Source organism: Vombatus ursinus, unplaced genomic scaffold (genome assembly GCF_900497805.2).
Source record: "Vombatus ursinus unplaced genomic scaffold, bare-nosed wombat genome assembly UNPS02014789.1, whole genome shotgun sequence".
Taxonomy (NCBI): Eukaryota; Metazoa; Chordata; class Mammalia; order Diprotodontia; family Vombatidae; genus Vombatus; species Vombatus ursinus.
In genome coordinates this window covers 5,494,022-5,511,000 of record NW_020954567.1, presented here as the reverse complement: position 1 = coordinate 5,511,000, position 16,979 = coordinate 5,494,022, and the positions used below count along the sequence as shown (strand labels likewise).

The 16,979-nt window shown below is 36.7% G+C and overlaps 2 long non-coding RNA genes across 6 annotated transcripts in view; both read left to right on the top strand.

The window, feature by feature from the left end:
- Positions 1–13,786, top strand: part of LOC114047660 — a 40,519-nt gene extending 26,733 nt beyond the window's left edge. Inside the window, exon 5 of the long non-coding RNA XR_003569642.1 lies at positions 13,751–13,786. This is a non-coding gene — a long non-coding RNA (uncharacterized LOC114047660). The remainder of the gene's footprint in view (positions 1–13,750) is intronic.
- Positions 13,787–13,821: 35 nt separating this feature from the next.
- The window catches only part of LOC114047547, a 23,725-nt gene continuing 20,567 nt past the window's right edge, over positions 13,822–16,979 (top strand). For 4 of the 5 annotated variants that reach the window (XR_003569619.1, XR_003569621.1, XR_003569618.1 and 1 more), the window contains exon 1: positions 13,856–13,894. This is a non-coding gene — a long non-coding RNA (uncharacterized LOC114047547). Of the gene's footprint in view, positions 13,928–16,979 lie in introns of all 5 variants that reach the window. The other variant, XR_003569622.1, reaches the window with a different exon arrangement.

Genomic DNA, 16,979 nt, shown 5'->3' with positions numbered 1-16,979 from the left:
GATGAAATAACTATCATGTATACCATCCTGTCCACACTTAACAATTGTACCAAATGTTTAGGTGAATTTATATAAGCTGAGTTGTATCCAAATAGTTTATTTAATTACAAAAAGTGATTTTTTAAATCTACTTTTAAAATAGTATACAACACACAGAATATAAAAGAATAATAGCAGTATAATGACTTGTCCAAGACCATTTCCATCTAAATGCAATGGAAAAAGATGAGAATAAGATAATACAAATGAATAACTTACACTTATATAATGCTTTCAGGGTGAGAGAACATTTTTCTTACAACACATTTGGAAATTGAGTAATTATATATATATGTGTATATATATAATATTATATAGTCATTTTTAGCCATAAAAAGGTAAGGCTTATAGAGTTCAAAAGACTTGCCTCAAGTCATAAAGCCAGTGTAGTCAAGGCAAACTATACAGATGTTATAAATGAGTCACCAAATCTAACTTTGCCTTAGTTACTTAGATAAAATCAGTTAAAAATTAGAATTATTTGAATTTTTAAGGTAGATACCTTAAGAGTCAGATTGCTTTATCTAAGGAGACATGACAAGAAAAGAAATAGGGCAAAGAAACCAATTTTGAATAGATATTCAGAAAAATAACTTAATATTATGTGATTCTTTCAAGACAGAACAATTTATAAATGTCTTTTTAGTTTAACCTCTAGTGCTGGGTAGCAGGAATGCAGATATCTGTGTGATATGATTAGAAAGACTATCCTGGGGGATAGCCCCCAATGTTTTATACCTACTCTTCTCACTATACCATTTGAAGCAATGCCTTTTCTAAGAGGTAAATGAGTCTATTGGTTGGTTGTTTATGAGTACCACACTGGTGGGAACTCATGGGGTAAAATGAGCAGTAGTCACCCACACCTACCCTATACCCATAAGGAAAGACTACTGTTTCTAAAGTCGTATAAGCTGGGTATAAGCCTCTGATGCTTACTTCTGTGACCCTGGGCAAGTCATTTAACTTCCTTTGGCCTCTGTTTCTTCATTTGTAAAATGAAACTGTTGGAGTAGTGACCTTTGAAGAGTCTTTGGACTCAAAATCTAGAATCCTATGATTTTAAGTAGGCCATAAAGGCCCAAGTTTCTCATCCCAAATGTCTATTTTGATATTGAATGGGGTATGGGAAATCTATCCTTTGTACATGAAGCCTGAAATACCACTTCCGAACTTCCTTCTCACTTAAATGTTACTCCTTGTTAAAATGCGGATACTTTTGAGAGAAAAAATTTTTTAAATGGTTTCTAATCGTTTACGTCTTAGTATAAATGAAGAATGTCAGAGTAGATTTTATAAGAGGAAAAAGAGAGTGTCAGTGAGGTTACAGGGTATTTTAAGGAGAATGGATATGTGGTCACTTTGGAGGGTAAGAATGGGTGGGATGGGGAAACAGGTATGGAAGAATAACTTTGTCTAATTTGTAGTTCTGCTTTCACGGTTTTGCCTTGGGCTAGACAAGGTTGGCTGAGATAGGACATTCTTAGAATTGGCTACTTGAATAGAGTTGCCTGCAGCTTGAATCTGCCTAGACTAGCTAAGGTGATGCAGGTGTGCAGTAGAAGGAAAAAACTTGGTTATTAGTGCTGACTCAGATATAAATATTAGTATGTTTTGCTGCAATATCAACATTGGATAACCCTTACAGAGCGTTTAGTTGTCAAAATTTAAGAAATAAGCAGATTTAGAAGGGACCTTAGGGGTCATCTAGTCAATTCTCCCCTCCTCTTATTTTTACAGATAAGGCATTGAGACCCTGAAAAAGACTTGCTCCAGGTCACACACATTGTGAGTAGTAGATGCAGGATCAAACATAGAATATCTGCCTCCAAATCAAGTCCTTTCCACTATAAAATGGTGCCTCCATATGAGTCAACAAACATTTATTAAGTATTTACTATATGCCAGGCACTGTGCTAAGCACCAAGGATACAGAGACCCCCCAAAGCCCTTGTCCTCAAGGAGATTACATTATGAAGGGGGAGACTAAGTTTAAATATCTATATACATAATAAATCCAGGTAATCTCAGAGAGGAAGGCACTGGCAGGTGGGGGGACAGGGAAATTCCTTTTTAAAGGGAGAGCTTTGAGCTGAGTTTTGAAGGAAGCTAGGGAAACTAAAAGGTAAGAGGGAGAATATTCTAGGCATGGGGATAGTTAATGAAAGGAAACAGAGATGGAAAATGGACTATGATGACTGAGGGGCTATAATGAGGCCCGTGAAGCTGGATCATAGGATTCATGTAGATAGAGGAGGAATACTAGAAAAGTAAGAGGGGTCAAATCATGAGAGATTCAAGTGACAAAGAACTTTATTTATTTGATCCTGGAAATAGCAGGGAGCCACTTAAGTTCATTGAGCATAGGTGATATGGTCAGACCTCCACTTTAGGAAAATCCTATTTTCAGCTGAGTAGAGGATGGACTGGAATGGAGGAGGGACTTGAAGCAGGGATTCCAGTTAGAAGGCTAGAGTAATAGTTTAGGCAAGAGGTGATGAGAGGCTCAACTGAATGAGTAGAGAGAAGGGGATTAATGCGAAATGTGTAGAAACGAGAAGATTTGGCAATGAATTGGATATGGGGGTGAGAGTGAGGAGTTGAGGATGACACCCAGTTTGCAAATTTGGTGGTGTCCTTGACAGTAAAAGGGAGGAGTTTGGGGGCAAAATACGAGTCACATTTTGGACATACTGGATTTGAGATGCCTGTGTTATAAACAGGCAATTGTCCAGAAGGCAATTGGTAATGCAGGAGTGGAATTCAAGGGACAGGTTAGAACTGGATGTGTAGGTCTGATAGTCATCAGAAGAGATAATGGTAATTGAACCCTGGGGAGCTAATGATATCATTGAGGGAGATTGTGTAGAGAGAGAAGACAAAAGGATCCCATAGAACCCTGGGGTACTTTATCTGCCTCATGGTATCATTGTGAGGAAAACACTTTGTATTCCATATAAATTGTTAACTACTAAAGATTTTCAGTGAGTTAATTAATTAATTAATTTTGGATCTAGCTCCTAGTGGGAAACTTTCTCTAACAATGCAGCTTGACAAGGATCAGACACACAGATAGGAAAAGCACAACAGAGCAGTGTTACAAAAACCCAGAGAGGGTAACCAGAGAGTGTTGAACTCTGAAGAGAAGTTGAGGAATTTGAACACTCTCCAGGTCATTGGATTTATGAGAAGGAGAAGGGATCATCAATGACTTCAGAGAAAGTGGTTTCAGTCAAGTGGTAGGGACAGAAGCCCGATTATAAGGGGTGGAAAACTGAATGAGAGGAGAAAATGTGAGTGAGAAGTGATGAGTGCTGACAACGTTTGCTAGGCATTTGATTGTAAAAGGGAAAAGATTCTGATGACACAAATTAGGTGAACTTTAAATGGTGATTCATAATACAAGAAAATTCACTTGAACATTGCTTTAAAAGAAAAGCCTTTTCTACATTTAACATGATTGAATTTACAGGTAACTTTTCACAAACATCTCTCTTGCATAAAAATAATTATAAGTGAACTTAACTCTATCATGATTATATAGTTAAATAAAGAAACAAAAACACCCTACAGTATGATTTCTTAAATTTGAATTTTCAAAACTGTGGGTGAAAAAAGGCATGAGATTCATGAAAAAAGATTTTCCCAAGAAAACTTCCAGATATAATTCCATAGGTGAAAAGGTCTCAAGTTATGATGGTACATTCATTACCTGCTGACAGAAATGAGACTGTTAAAGAGTTCTTAACTATTTTCGAAGATGTAATCTAGTTAAAAAGTTTATGGAATAATCTAATGTCTTTATTGATAGATCTTCTTGTACCTTTGTCCAAAATTTATTTGAATGCCAGGACATACTCATACTAAGGCAATGATGATTTTACCACAGTCAGTAAAGATGACATCGGTCAAGACTATTTAGAAGGCATGGCATAGTATCTATAAAGGTTCCATTTTCACTTCATCTGTGGTGACTGCTCATGATTCTTTCCTCACATGACCCAAATCTCTCCAGCCAGTGGCTTCAGTACAGTACTTTCTCAGCTAGGGACTCTAACTGGACTCCTTGAGAAGTGTATTTCTTTGTCTTGTCCTAGTTTTATTTTCAAATTAAAATTCTTCTCCATTTTAAACTTTTTTTTCCTCTTTCCCCCTTTCTTTAATTCAAGGCTTCCAGCAACCCCTACCTTTCTGCTCAAGTTTCCTCTTGTTATCTCAAAAGCAAGCCAGCTGCATTTATTAGCCTGAGCAACTATACCTTCAGTAGTTTAAGATGTGTAGAAAACTTTTTGGAGAGGTTAAAAAGCTCTTCCTTTTTAATTTGACATTAAATGTTCATTCAAACCCACAGGTAGTCCCCTTCCCAAGAATCATTATCACCTTCTGATAGAAATATTGCATTCAACTACAAAGAGATCATGAAAAGAACCACATTTTCAGTTCTCCCATAAATGGAAATTCTCTGCTTTTCTTCTCCTTTTTATTTACTCCTGCTGTCTTTCTCCTTTTTTTCCCTTTCTGCTTCAAGTTTTCTTGCAGAGTTTAGCATCTTATCAAACATTTAGTAAGCCAATCATTTAACCTATCACTCTTGATTAATGAATTTGGATCATGAGAACACTATTTGGGATATTCTGTTCTATCCTCATAAAATACATTAGAAAGTACCCCCACATCCCAAATCAATCAGCACTTAAAAAGTAAAGTGACAAAACCAACCTGCTGCTTGAAGAAGAGATGTCATTTTTAATGATAGCTTGGAAAGGAAAGTGGATTATCACTGTTTCAGTCAGCTTCTAAACTTAGCTTCCTCACCACAATTTCTGGATATTGGTAATGTGCAGAGTTGGTTAATAAGCAACACCTCCCTATAACTCTTTCAACTTGTTTTCAATAAATGGCCATGAGCCCTTTAGTCAGGGACTGTGTCTAATTGGATATTGTACATGATGCCATTGCTACATTGGTACATAATAATAATCAGTTGGCACACTGTTAGCCAACTTTTAGTTGGCTTAGGAAAACAGAACAAAATGGAAATAGAGGAGAAAAGGGCTATAATATATTTGGTATCTTGAAAGTAGAATTTTTTTTAGATGATCAAGCCAGATATCTTATTCATATACGTTTTCTACATCGAGTAATTAGCACATGTGTACTTAATCTAGAAAAGATTATTTTTTTGTGATGAGACTCTAAAGTTATGTTTAGAAATAAATCTTATTATAAACAAGCAACAAAACAAATCCAGAGGACATAAAGGATATGAAAGTATCTTCTTAATGTTTAAGGCCCCTTTTTAAATGATAATTTTTTTTCTTTTTTCTTTTTTTTAAATTTTTTATTAATTTATTTTGATTTATCAATAATCACTTCCATATGCTTTTGAGTCTAAAATTTTTCTCCCCCTTCCTCCCCACCACCCTCCCCATGACGGTACACAATCTGATATAGGCTATACATTTACATTCATATTAAACATATTTCCACATTAGTGATGTTGTAAGTAGAAATTAAAACCAATAGGAAGAACCATCAGAAAGAGGAAACATAACTCAACAGAAGAGGAAAAAAATAACAATTTGGCTTCCATAGTTCTTTGTTTGGGCATGGATAGCATTTTCCATCACAAGGCCTCTGGAGGTGTCTTAGATCCTTCCATTGCCAGGAAGGGTTAAGTTTATTAATATTAGTCATCACACAATGTGGCTGTTATTGTGTACAACGTTCTCTTGGTTCTGCTCACTTCACTCAGCATCAGACCATACAAGTCTTTCCAGGTTTTTCTGAAGTCAGCCTGTTCATCATTTCTTATAGCACAATAGTATTCCATCACATCCATATACCACAACTTGCTCAGCCATTCCCCAATTGATGGGCATCTTCTCAATTTCCAATTCTTTGCCACCACAAAAAGAGCTGCTATGAATATTTTTGTACATGTAGGTCCTTTTCCCATTTGTGTGATCTCTTTGGGATATAGCCCTAGAAGTGCTATTGCTGGGTCAAAGGGTATGCACATTTTTATAGCTCTTTGGGCATAGTTCCAAATTGCTCTCCAAAATGGTTGGATCATTTCACAACTCCACCAACAATGCATTAGTGTTCCAATTTTACCACATCCTTTCTAACATTTATCAGTTTCCTGTTTTGTCATGTTGGCCATTCTGATAGATGTGATGTGGTACCTCAGAGTTGTTTTGATTTGCATTTCTCTAATCAATAGTGATTTAGAGCATTTTTTCATATGACTATAGATGGCTTTAATTTCTTCATCTGAGAACTGTCTGTTCATATCCTTTGACCACTTATCAATTGGGCAATGGCTTGCATTCTTATACATTTGACTTCATTCTCTATATATTTTAGAAATGAGGCCCTTATCACAGAGACTGGTTGTAAAAATTCTTTCCCAATTTTCTACCTTCCTTCTAATCTTAGTTGCATTGGCTTTGTGCAAAAACTTTTCAATTTAATGTAATCAAAATTATCTATTTTGCTTTTTGTAATGTTCTCTACCTCTTGTTTGGTCATGAATTCTTCTGTTCTCCATAGATCTGACAGGTAAACTATTCCTTGCTCTCTCAGTTTGCTTATAGTATCAGCCTTTATACCTAAATCATGTACCCATTTTGACTTTATTTTGGTATATGGTGTGAGATTTTGGTCTATACCTAGTTTCTGCCATACTCTTTTCCAGTTTTCCCAGCAGTTTTTTTCAAAGAGTGGGTTCTTATCCCAGAAGCTGGGGTCTTTGGGTTTATCAAATAGTATATTACTATAGTCATTGACTACTGTGTCTTGCATACTTAACCTATTCCACTGATCCACCACTCTATTTCTTAGTCAGTACCAAGCAGTTTTGATGATTTCTGCTTTATAATACAATTTAAGATCTGGAATGGCTAGGCCACCTTCCCCTGCCTTTCTTTTCATTAGTTCTCTTGATATTCTGGACCTTTTGTTCTTCCAAATGAATCTTGTTATTATTTTTTCTAACTCTATAAAATAATTTTTTGGTAGTTTGATTAGTATGGCACTGAATAAGTAAATTAGCTTAGGTAGAATTGTCATTTTTATTATATTAGCTTGGCTTTCCCATGAGCAACTGATGTTTTTCCAATTATTTAGATCTGATTTTATTTGTGTGAAAAGTGTTTTGTAATTGTGTTCATAGAGTTCCTGGGTTTGTTTTGGGAGGTAGACTCCTAAACATTTTATAATGTCTGCAGTAAGTTTAAATGGAATTTCTCTTTCTATCTCTTGCTGTTGGGATTTGTTGGTAATATATAGAAATGCCGATGATTTATGTGGGTTTATTTTATAGCCTGCAACTTTGCTAAAGTTGTTTATTATTTCAAGTAGTTTTTTACTTGATTCTCTGGGATTCTCTAAGTATAACATCATGTCATCTGCAAAGAGTGATAACTTTGTTTCTTCTTTGCCTATTCTAATGCCTTCAATGTCTTTTTCTTCTCTTATTGCTAAAGCTAATGTTTCCAGTATGATGTTGAATAACAGTGGTGATAATGGACATCCTTGTTTCACCCCCGATCTTATTGGAAATGCTTCTAGCTTGTCCCTATTACATAGTATGCTTGCCGAAGGTTTTAGATAGATGCTATTTATTATTTTAAGGAAGACTCCATTTATACCCATGCTCTCTAGTGTTTTTAATAGAAATGGGTGCTGTATTTTGTCAAAAGCTTTTCCTGCATCTATTGAGATGATCATGTGGTTTCTGTTAGTTTTGGTGTTGATATGATGGATTATGCTGATAGTTTTCCTTATATTGAACCAGCCCTGCATTCCTGGTATAAATCCTACCTGGTCATAGCATATTATTCATGTGATAAGTTGCTGTAATCTATTTGCTAATATTTTGTTTAAAAATTTGCATCTATATTAATTAGAGAAATAGGTCTATAATGTTCTTTCTCTATTTTGACTCTTCCTGGTTTAGGTGTCAGCACTATATTTGTATCATAAAAAGAATTTGGTAAGATTCCTTCTTTACCTATTTTACCAAATAGTTTATATAGTATTGGAATTAATTGTTCTTTAAATGTTTGATAGAATTCGCATGTAAATCCATCTGGCCCTGGAGATTTTTTCCTAGAGAGTTAATCAATGACTTGTTCAATTTCTTTTTCTGAGATGGGGTTATTTAAGAATTTTACTTGTCCTTCCGTTAATCTGGGCAATTTATATTTTTGTAAATATATATCCATTTCACTAAGATTGTCAAATTGGTTGGCATGTTGTTGGGCAAAATAATTCCCAATTGTTGTTTTAATTTCCTCTTCCTTGGTGGTACTTTCACCCTTTTCATTCTTGATACTAGTAATTTGGTTTTCTTCTTTCTTTTTTTTAAATTAGATTAACCAAAGGTTTATCTATTTTATTGTTTTTTTCATAAAACCAGCTCTTAGTTTTATTTATTAGTTAAATAGTTTTCTTAATTTCAATTTTCTTAATTTTTCCTTTGGTTTTCAATATTTCTAATTTGGTGTTTAATTGAGGATTTTTAATTTGTTCTTTTTTTTAGTTTTTTTAGTTGTATGCCCAATTCATTAATCTCCTCTTTTTCTATTTTATTTTTGTAAGCATTTAGAGATATAAAACTTCCCCTAAGAACTGCTTTTGCTGCATCCCATAAGTTTTGGTATGTTGTCTCATTATTGTCATTCTCTTGAATGAAATTATTGATTGTTTCTATGATTTGTTCTTTGACCCAATTATTTTTTAGGATTAGATTATTTAGTTTCCAATTATTTTTTAGTCTATCTTTCCTTGGTCCTTTGTTACATATAATTTTTATTGCATCATGATCTGAAAAGGATGTATTTACTATTTCTGCCTTTCTGCATTGGATTGTGAGGTTTTTATGCCCTAGTACATGGTCAATTTTTGTGTATGTGCCATGTACCACTGAGAAAAAAGTATATTCCTTTCTATCCCCATTCAGTTTTCTCCATAGGTCTATCATACCTAACTTTTCTAATGTTCTATTCACCTCCTTAACTTCTTTCTTGTTTATTTTGTGGTTAGATTTATCTAGTTCAGAGAGGAGGAGGTTGAGGTTCCCCATTAGTATAGTTTTGCTGTCTATTTTTTCCTGTAACTCCCTGAACTTCTCCTCTAAGAATTTGGATGCTATACCATTTGATGCATATATGGTTAGTAATGATATTACTTCATTGTCTATGGTGCCTTTTAGCAGGATGTAGTTTCCTTCCTTATCTCTTTTGATAAGATCTAGTTTTGCTTTTGCTTTGTCTGAGATCAGGATTGCTACCCCTGCTTTTTTTTACTTCAGCTGAAGCATGATATATTTTGCTCCAGCTTTTTACCTTTACCCTGTATGTGTCACTCTTTTTCAAATGTGTTTCCTGTAAACAACATATTGTAGGATTATGTTTTTTTTGTTGTTGTTGTTTTTAGGCAATTGGGGTTAAGTGACTTGCCCAGGGTCACACAGCTAGTAAGTGTCAAGTGTTTGGTCCGAGGCTGGATTTGAACTCAGGCCCTCCTGACTTCAGGGCCAGTGCTCTATCCGCTGCTCCACCTAGCTGCCCCCAGGATTATGATTTTTAATCCAATCTGCTATATGCTTCTGTTTTACGGGAGAGTTCATTCCATTTACATTTACAGTTATGATTACTATCTGTGCCTTTTTCTCCAACCTTCTCCCCCCATTTATGCTTTTCTTTCTCCTTTCTCCTTTCCCCCCTCTCACTAGTGTTTTGCTTTTGACCAGCACCTCCTTGGGTCCCACCTCCCTTCTATTACCCTTTTCCCCTTTCTTCCCCTTTACCCTTATTACTTCTTCCCTCCCTTCTATGCCCCCTCCCTTTTCTTTCCCCTTTCCCCTCATACTACCTATAGTACAAGTTAGATTTTGATACCTAACTGATTATATTATTCCCTTCTTGAGCCAAATCTGATGAGAGTAAGGTTCAAACAGTGCTCATCCCCCTCCCTTCTTTACCTCTGTTCTAATAGGTTTTTGTGTCTTTTCCTGTAATGTAATTTGCCCTTGTCTGCCTCCTCCTTTCTTAGTACATTTTCTTAGCTCAGACTAATCCACTTACTTGGATCCATTTAACCCACTTGATTAAATTATTTTTTTCTCATTACATCAAAGTCAACTTATATCCACCCCCTTTATGTATACTCCTTTAACATGGTGTAATAATAATACAGTTCTCAAGAGTTGCCAGTGTCATCTTCCCTTGTAGGGATGTAAACATTTTGCCCTTATTAACAACATATTGTATCTTTCTGTCCCATTTACCTTTTTATGTCTCTCTTGAATCTTGTACTTGAAGATCAAATTTTTTATTGAGCTCTGGTCTTTTTATCAGGAACATTTGGAAGTCCCCTATTTTGTTGAATATCCATCTCCTTCCCTGAAAAATCATGCTCATTTTTGCTGGGTAGTTAATCCTTGGCTTCATTCCAAGCTCCTTTGCCTTACGGAATATCATGTTCCATGCCCTATGGTCTTTTAATGTAGAGGCTGCAAGGTCCTGTGTAATCCTGACTGTGGTTCCATGATATTTAAATTGTTTCTTTCTGGCTGCTTGCAGTAATTTCTCTTTTATCTGGTAATTTTGGAATTTAGCTATTATATTCCTTGGTGTTTTCAATTTGGGATCTCTTTCAGGCGGGGAGTGATGGATTCTTTCTATAGTTATTTTACCTTCAGGTTCTAGGACTTCAGGGCAGTTTTCCTTTATGATTTCCTGGAGGATATTGTCCAGGCTCTTTTTTCCATCATGGCTTTCAGGTAGGCCTGTAATGTTTAAATTGTCTCTCCTGGATTGATTTTCCAGGTCAGCTGTTTTACCCATGAGGTATTTTAAGTTTTCATCTATTTTTTCATTTTTTTGTTTCTGTTTGACTGATTCTTGCTCTCTCATAGAGTCATTAGTTTCCATTTGTTCAATTCTAACTTTTAACATATTGTTTTTTTCTATTAGATTTTGTACTTTCTTCTCCAATTGGTCAATTGTATTTTTAAGGGATTTATTTTCTTCATTGTACTTTTTTTCCAATTGGCCAATTGTGTGTTTTAGGGACTGGTTTTCTTCAGTGTACTTTTTTTCCAATTGGCCAATTTTACTTTTAAAGGACTCCTCTACCTCTCTCATTTGACTTTTAAAATCCTTCTTGAGTTTTTCCAAGAAGGCTTTTTGGGATTCAGACCAGTTCATATTCCCTTTTGATGTTGCAGATGTGGGTTTGATGACAGTGTTGTCCTCTTCAGAATTTCTGTCTTGATCTTCACTCTTCTCATAATAGGAATCTATAGTACGTTTCTTTTTACTCATGGTGTTTCTTTATTCCCTGACCTTTAAAGAGATTAAGCTCTCCTGATGGGGAGCAGAGGGCACTGACCCAAGCTTCTTGTGTTGGGAGCCTAGGTCTTGGTCACTGGCTTTGTGTGCTGGGGACTCTTATGTTGGCAATTGGAGGCTGTAGGTTTCCGGCAGCTTTATGTGGTGTTGGGCTGGAATCAGCAAGGCTGGGACTTTCAGGTAAATCTAGGTTGCCTGCTTTTCCTTTCCTTTAGCTTTGTTTAATTCCTTTTAAATAAGTGCTGCCAGGTATTTATCTGCCTGGGGCCCCTTGCAGTCCTGCCTCCCTTATTTCTGTTGAGGTACTGGGAGACTTCTTTGCTATAGAATGCTGAGGCACCTGGTGGTTTTCTGAGCTGGTTTCCACCAGCTAGCCCACCCTCACTGAGGCACTCGGAGGTACAGCTGTTGGCGTTTGCCTGCTCGACCACCTGGGCTTCGGGATCTCCTCCTGGTTGGCAGTTGGAGCCTGTAGGGTTCTGACAGCTTACCTGGTGTTGGGCTGGAATCAACAAGGCTGAAACTTTTTGGCAACTCTAGGTTGCTTTCTTCAGCTCCTTTCAGACGAATGCTGCCGGGTGCTTATCTGCCTGGGGCCCTTTCTAGTGCTGCTTCCCTTATTTTTGCTGAGGCATTGGGAGACCCATTTGCTGTAGAATGCCTAGGCACCAGAATCTTCTCCTGGTATGCTAAAGTGGGTCTTTCCACTAGCTGTCTGGGCGACTCCTGTTTCGTACTGCTCCCCTTCCCCCAGGGTAAGAGGGGCCTTTCCCGTTAATCCCTCTAGCTACCTGGGCTGCTGTGCTGCTGCACCCCATCTTTCTTCTGGTTCAGCTGTTCCAGGGTTTTTTCTGGGGTGATATTTTCTGGGTTTTCAGAGGTTGATAGGGGAGGATGAGAGGTACTACCTTTTTACTCCGCCATCTTGGCTCCCAGAAGTGGAAGTCCTCTAAATGATAAATTAATACATTAAATTGAAAAGTTTTTGCATAAACAAAGGCAATGCAACCAAGATTAGAAGGGAAGCAGAAAACTGGGAAAGAATTTTTACAACCAATGTCTCTGATAAAGGCCTCATTTCTAAAATATATAAAGAACTGAGTCAAATTTATAAGAAAACAAGTCATTGCCCAGTTGATAAATGGTCAAAGGATATGAACAGGCAGTTTTCAGATGAAGAAATTAAAGTTATCTATAGTCACATAAAAAATTCTCTAAGTCACTGTTGATTAGAGAAATGCAAATCAAAACAACTCTGAGGTGCCACATCATACCTTTCAGATTGGCTAACATGACAAAACAGAAAATGATAAATGCTGGAGAAGATGTGGGAAATTGGAACACTAATGCATTGTTGACGGAGTTGAGATCTGATCCAACCATTCTGGAGAGCAATTTGCAACTATGCCCAAAGGGCTATAAAAATGTGTATACCATTTGACCTAGCAATACTCCTTCTATGTCTGTATCCCAAAGAGATTATACAAATGGGAAAAAGACCCACATATACAAAAATATTTATAGGAGCTGTTTCTGTGGTGGCAAAGAATTGGAAATTGAGGGGAGGCCCATCAGTTGGGGAATGGCTGAACAAGTTGTGGTATATGAATGTAATGGAATACTATTGTACTATAAGAAATGATGAGCAGGCGGACTTTAGAAAAAGACTTATATGAACTGATGCAGAGTGAAATGAGCAGAACCAGAAGAAACTTGTATGCAGTAACAGCCACATTGTGCAATGACTAACTTTGATAGACTTAGCCCTTCTTAGCAATGCAAGGATCTAAGACAACTCCAAAAGACTCAAGATGGAAAATGTCCACATCAAGAAAAAGAACTATGGAATCTGAATGCATATCGTAGCATATTATTTGCTCTCTCTCTTCTCTCTTTGTTTCTTTTTTCTTGTGGTTTCTCCCATTGGTTCTAGTTCTTCTTTACAACTTGACTAATGTGAAAATAGGTTTAATATGAATGCATAAGTAGAGTCTATATAAAAATTATATGCTGTCTTGGGGTGGGAGGAGGAAAGAGATGGGGAGAAAATTTGGAACTCAAAATCTTATGGAAGTGAATGTTGAAAAGTAAAACTAAATAAATAAATAAATAAATAAGAGAAATGAGAAGAAAAATTGATAAATTCAAATGACTGAGTATGGAACTCTAAATATAATACTAAATACAAAAGGCAGTAGGTGAAAACTTAGATTATAGAAGGAAAGAAATTTTATCAATAAGAACCTTCTATGCAAACATTTTGCCTCTCTTCCCCTTTAATGGAAATCTGAGATTTATACAGTGATGGATTGCTAAATAATTTTTCACAAGAGTTATTGATCTTGCAGGATACTGAAAAGAGTGTCAAGTGTCTGAAGCTGGATTTGAACTCAGATCCTCCTGACTCCAGGGCCGGTACTCTATCCATTGCACCACCTAGCTGCCCCTTGGAACTTATGTTCTAATGGAGAAGACAACATGTACAAACATAAGTAAATATATGATATGTTTGAAATGGATATAAGGTAATTTCAGAGGGCATGCACTAGCAGCGGGAGGGATTAGGAATGCTTTCATGTAGAAGGTGGCACTGGGGCTGAATCTTGAAGGAAATCAGGGATTTCACAAGGCATAGATGAGGTGGGTGTACATTCCAGGCATGGGGGACAGTCAGTGCAAAGATGGGAAATGTTTATTAGTCAATAAGCATTTATTAAGCACCTATTCTGTACCAGGCACCATGCTAAATACTGGAGATACAAAATAAAAGTAAAAGCCAGTCCCTGTCCTCAAGAAGTAGAAGAGTGAGCAGCCAGTAGGTCTGGATTATAGAGTGGGGGTAATGTGTAAGAAGCCTGGAAAGGTACAAAGGGGCCAAGTTCTGAAAAGATTTGAATTTGAATATCAAAAAAGAAGTATCTAACTGTAATTGGAGAGGCAGGAACAAAAGAGTCTTAAAAGCACCTTCTAGCTTTAAGATTTGTCAACGGGACAGAACCAGCCTCTAACTTGTAGATAGCCAGAACTGAACAGAGGAGGCTAGAAATAGGAGTGTCAGGAATCAAACAGAAATTTAGTTTCACAGTGAGGAAAACAGCTTGTAAACGAGAACATGTCTTCCGGGACCACACTTAGTATGGGGGTGGAGACCCGCTTTTGTGTGGCTAAATCTCAACACTTATACCAATGGCTGTATACTTAATACTTATACCAATCCAGCATAGCCCTGACAATGAGGGGGAACAGCAACAATGTGATAAGTTTGATTCATAGCAGGGCTTCATGACCAGAACACGGTACTTGTCCAATGCTTGTCTGATCTCAGACCTGGTGCTGGTCAAAGTAATACAATAGTTATGTCATTTTGCCAGACAGTGAGATCATCCAGAGGGTGAGTGCAAAGGATTGTTGCTATGCCAAGCTGAGGCACAGCTTGCTTGCTGGGCCTTAGCTCCGAAAAATAGGGTGACCCTTAATACCCTGACAGATTCTATGATCAAGGGATAAGGATTCTATAATATTAAGAAAAATTAAAAAGAATTGTCTAAATGTTTCAGTTTGGAAATTCAGTTCAGTTCATTGTAGATCAATTTAATTCAGCAAACATTTACTAAATGCTTACCTGGCATAAAGCACTATGCTAAGCACTGGAGATAAAACTGTATACCCTGTTTTCAAAGAGCTTTCAATCTTGCAGGCAAAAGGTCTGTAAGCCTGTCACTAGGATTCAAAGAGGAGTGAGATAAATGACAAGAAGAGTCTAGGCAAAGTGCTAGGAGAATTTTGAGCTGAGTGATTACTTTCACCTGGAATGATCAGGGAAGGTTTCCTGGAGGAGGACAAAGTGACTTTTGGGCCTTGAGGAAAGCAACTGATTTCAATACACAGAAATGGCCATTCTAGGTATATGGAAGGACTGTTATGGGCATAGACATGGAAATAGTAAAAGACAACATGAGCAGATGATATAGAACATTCTTACTTTGCAGGGAAAAGTATTGTGTAAGATTGACATGATTCAGTTCTAGAGTGCTGGGCTTGGAATCATAAAGACCAGAGTTCAAATCTAGCCTCTTACTAGCTGTCTGACCCAGGGCAAGTCTCTTGTCTATATCAGTTTCCTCCTCTGGAAAATGGGGATAATAATAGTATCTACCTCCCAGGATTGATGTGAAGATAAAGTGAGACAATATTTGTAAAGTTCTTTTCAAACCTCAAAGCACTACATAAATGCTATATTTTTAGTAGTAATTATCTCACATTCTGGTTTCCTATTGCTTTTATTGTTTATAATCTAAAATGATGGGATTCTTAGCATATTTGGTCCCCTTTTCTAGTCCTCTGTCAATACAGAAGTGGTAGAACCTATGCAATATTAAGGGCCATTTTGTATTTTTTTGTGGCTTCCTAAGTTACCATGGTCAAAGAAATCCTCCCCAAGTGGCCGGTCTAATGGAGATGAGCCTATACATAGCAAGACTTGTCTCAGGAAAGCAGTTAGCATATTTTTCTGGCACTTTGCTAAGCCTTTCCAACATGGTGCAACCTGCCAGAGCTTAAACTCTGTTAGCATAGGCTTTGAGAGCTCAGTCACCTCCGAGCCATGCTGAGGCATCAGAGTAGGACTTCAGTGGATAATAACAGTAAAACATGGTATAGCTTACAAAGTGTTTTCCTTATAACAACTCCGCAAGGTTAGTGGTTGAAGCACTATTATCTAGTTGGACTAAGCAATAATACTTAATATCTGAAGTCCATTGAGATGTAATTGTAGTTAATTACTTCAAGTGAGTTTTGAACACATTCATATTCAACTCTATTATTAACTGTCACTCAGAATTTTAATTATTCTATAATAATTATATCTAACTTTAATCTCTAGATGTAAAGTTTACCTCTGTAGTTGACTAAATCTTTCTTGGATCTGTTTTTTTCTTTTAATCACTTTGTAGTAGTGATCCAATTTTCATGTCAATTGGATCATGGGCTATTGAATAATGCCTCATCCAGTTGAAATTGGCAAACTTCTGGAAGATTTCAAAGGATTATGATTACATGCATCAACAGTCCAGGAGATTAGCCTTTAATCATAGAGAAAACTCATTGGCATTTAGTAGCATTGTTCTACCATAAGACATGAATAGGATGAGCCAAGAATGAACCAAGACAGCAGCTGACTGTGGAGAAAAGAAACACTGTAGAAATTTAAAAATGCTCAGAGGGTTGTGGAAAGTTGCAAGTCTTCTTCCTACATGCCAAATGGGAAGTGTACCCAATATCCATAAATAGCACATGTAGCTTAAAAATTTATCAGTCTTAATCAGAACACATCCAAAAGATAATACCACATGTTTGGAATGATTTCCATACTCTTGTTTGCTTAATCATGTTTCTCCGAATTTTAAAACTAGAATCAAGATGAAGTAGAAAGAGTATTGGACTTTTAATAAATAGATTGGAATCCTAACTCCAATACTTATTGCCTAGAGTACTGAGAGGTTAAGTACTTGCTAAGGGTCACACAGCTGGTAGGGGAGGCAAGACGTGAATCTAGGTCTTCTTTGATTCTGTAGAAAT